This window comes from Salvelinus sp. IW2-2015, unplaced genomic scaffold (genome assembly GCF_002910315.2).
Source record: "Salvelinus sp. IW2-2015 unplaced genomic scaffold, ASM291031v2 Un_scaffold2152, whole genome shotgun sequence".
NCBI classification, from domain to species: domain Eukaryota; kingdom Metazoa; phylum Chordata; class Actinopteri; order Salmoniformes; family Salmonidae; genus Salvelinus; species Salvelinus sp. IW2-2015.
The window spans coordinates 138,279-141,315 of NW_019943484.1; the positions used below are offsets into that span (position 1 = coordinate 138,279).

General features: G+C 36.7%; 1 long non-coding RNA gene across 1 annotated transcript in view; it reads right to left on the bottom strand.

Annotated features, from left to right (window-relative positions):
* The window catches only part of LOC112073116 (uncharacterized), an 8,558-nt gene extending 6,522 nt beyond the window's left edge, over nucleotides 1–2,036 (bottom strand). Inside the window, exons 1-2 of the long non-coding RNA XR_002894463.1 lie at nucleotides 1,983–2,036; nucleotides 1,776–1,859 (exon numbers count right to left, since the gene is read on the bottom strand). This is a non-coding gene — a long non-coding RNA (uncharacterized lncRNA). The remainder of the gene's footprint in view (nucleotides 1–1,775; nucleotides 1,860–1,982) is intronic.
* Between the last annotated feature and the right edge of the window lie 1,001 nt (nucleotides 2,037–3,037).

The window sequence follows — 3,037 nt, forward strand, 5'->3', positions numbered from 1 at the left end:
CACCACACCACACAGGTCTGACACATTGTTACCCAATAGAAAAAAGCTGTATACTTGTATTATTTTGGAAACACTTATTAAGTTGTACATTAGAACACTATATAATATTAAAATAGTATTTAAATGCTATTTAAATAGTAATAAGTAGTGAGGGAAGAATAAAAATATAAAAAAACTCTGATGCCCAGTTCAGTTGTCAAAGTTACAACACCACGTGCCTAATGACGTTGGAAGCTTCGGACCTCACACAACAACCTGACAGAGTCGGACTCCTCTGCTCCTATTCATCCGTATAGCTTCTGTTAAGTCTCCTTTTTGTTCCTTAGATGCATATTGTTTACTGTTTATTTATTTCCCTTAATAACCTTTTCTCAATACAGGGGGTCTGTTTCCACTTTGAAAATATCGTCTCCAAATTAAACTGCCTCATACTCAATTCTTGCTCGTACAATATGCATATTATTATACTATTGGATAGAAAACAATCTCTTAGTTCTAAAAACCGTTGAATTATGTCTGTGGGTGAACCAAACCTTTCTACAGCGAAAATCATGACAGGACATGCAAGCTCTGAAAAATAGTCTCTGATCTCGGATCAGTTTTAAGCTCTGCTGTATGCCTATGGATCAAATGAACTGCACCGCCTTCCCCTGGATGTCAGTAACCAATGAGAATGGAATGGTGTCTCTACGTGTTTCTCAGAGTTTATAAAAGCAATGGAGTGAGATGTCCCTTCTTTTCGACGCTTGCCAGGACGCAAGGAAACATCAGAATGGCATGCTCAAAAGCTCTCGTTATTGACCAAAGATCTACCCGTCTGTATTTAATTCGAATAGGTGTTAAAACATCATAACGAAGTATTTGAAACCGATTTATATCATTTTATGCGATATATTGCTATTTTTCGGAATTTCCTTAGTATTGCGTTTTGAGATTGACAATGTGTGTTGCCGTGTAGCTATCGTAGCTGCTAGTTCCGAAGGTTGAAGAGGTCGTTTTACAACAAAGCAACGAATCTTTTGACAAAGGACACATTGCCCAAATACTGATGGAAGCTCGTCCAAAAGTAAGATTATTTATGATTTTATTCCGTATTTATGTGGAAAAATGTAAACGCAGTTGTCGCATTATTTTGCGGCACTAGTCTGCTGTAACTCACAAATGTATCTTGTAACGTTAATTTTAAAAATCTAAATCAGCGGTTGCATTAATAACCAATGCATCTTTCATTAGCTGTCCAACCTGTATTTTTTTTCAATCTAATCGATAAATGATCAAAACATAGTACCTTTCCAAGATGGCGCCGTCCAGAATGCATGCCATGTTTTGACAGATTACATTGCATAACCACGATTTGTGATGCTAAATATGCACATTTTCGAAACAAACTCTATATGCATTGTTAATATGATGTTACAGGACCATCTGGAATCTCTTCCCAAAACACTTTAAAAGCCATAAAACTACATTTGACACACCATGAATAGGAGGGCGACACTAGGCTTAATCAGAGTCTGAGAAACTGAGCCTAGATGAGACCGTTCTAATGTCTGTGTAGATTGAAATCATTGGTAGTATAGGTTGAAAAGCTTTCCAAAAGTTGTGATTTGAACTATTTGAAATAGACAGAATATTACCTGACTTGACACCCACCTTGAAAATATTTTCTTGTCAATCATATCATCATACATTGAGCCCATTTTTAAGTTTTGGGTGTATATGCACTTTTTAAAAAGTAAATGTATAGCCCGTTTAGCATTTTCTTATGTACTTACTTAAAGCAAAGGAACGATCCTTCCTGCGGGGTATTTGGGGTATACCAGACACACTTCAATCCTATTCAGTACTATCCTTTTCACCTTGGATAAAAATTGCTTGATTASAATGACAATTGACTTCAAAAGGGGACAACGGCGATTATTTATTTGTACTTCCATGCTAAACTACTCAGTTTGCTAAACYAAGCTAGCTATGAATCTTACTTCAGTTTGAGGATTGCAGGGAATTTACACAATTCCAATTCAAGTAACTGTTGAAGAAAGAGAGAGAAAAACATGTCATCAGATGGTATTGGCTTACAGCAAACTACCTAGCTACCAAGGTTAGCGCGCGCTAGCTAGGTTATGAAATGCAGCTAGCAATCTAGCTAAATACCTGAARGRCAATGCTTCAAAATTCAGAATTAATCAAATGTTAACTGTCAACATATGTTACAAAAAACYTTTGCTTATCTTAGCTGTCTTGCTGCTAGCTAGCCTGTCTTGTTTTGCACGCTTTGTACAAAATAATAAAATGCAGTACTACAGGATATTTCTTAACGTAGCTCTTTATTAGCTAGCTATAACTGGAATGTTCACGTATCGCCAACCAGCATCAAACTGACCATGACCTAACCATTTGGGTGGTCTTAACCAATCATAGCACAGTATGATATGGCGATAAAATGCATCCAATTACAATTCAGTATGTTTACACATATGAATATTACATCCCCCTTTTAAAACAAAAGAAAAATGTTTACATATTCTAAGCGTTTCATTTGAATACATGCTCTGTAGTTTGAACTCAAGGTAAGTAACCATTTATATTGCATACTATACCAACTGAATCAACATAGACTCTGAAACAATAATCCAACATACTGTTACTTTTCAAACAAAGGATTCTCAGCAACTCAGCTTTCACTGTAGAAATAACATCTTAACATTTCAAACAAATACAATACCAAAGCATTTCAAGTGAACTTTCAATAACAAGTTTACAGTCTGGAACTCTTTTAGGGCAGCGATCCGCCTACACCCTTTGACATTTCACAGGTCTAGACACTCGGCTTACCTCTTTTCCTACCTTGTAATGATGCTGAGCATCTTCTGTTCAGTCAAACATTCTTGTGTTGTGCAGTAAGTATGGTGTATTTGTGTCTGTTGTGTGTGTTTAGTCCAATCACGTTCTCTTCAGGAACAGTTCCATCTCATCAGTCTGTTTTTCTTTGGTTCAGTAGGACGACATTCGCGTACACCGCTCCTTCGCCGGTGCG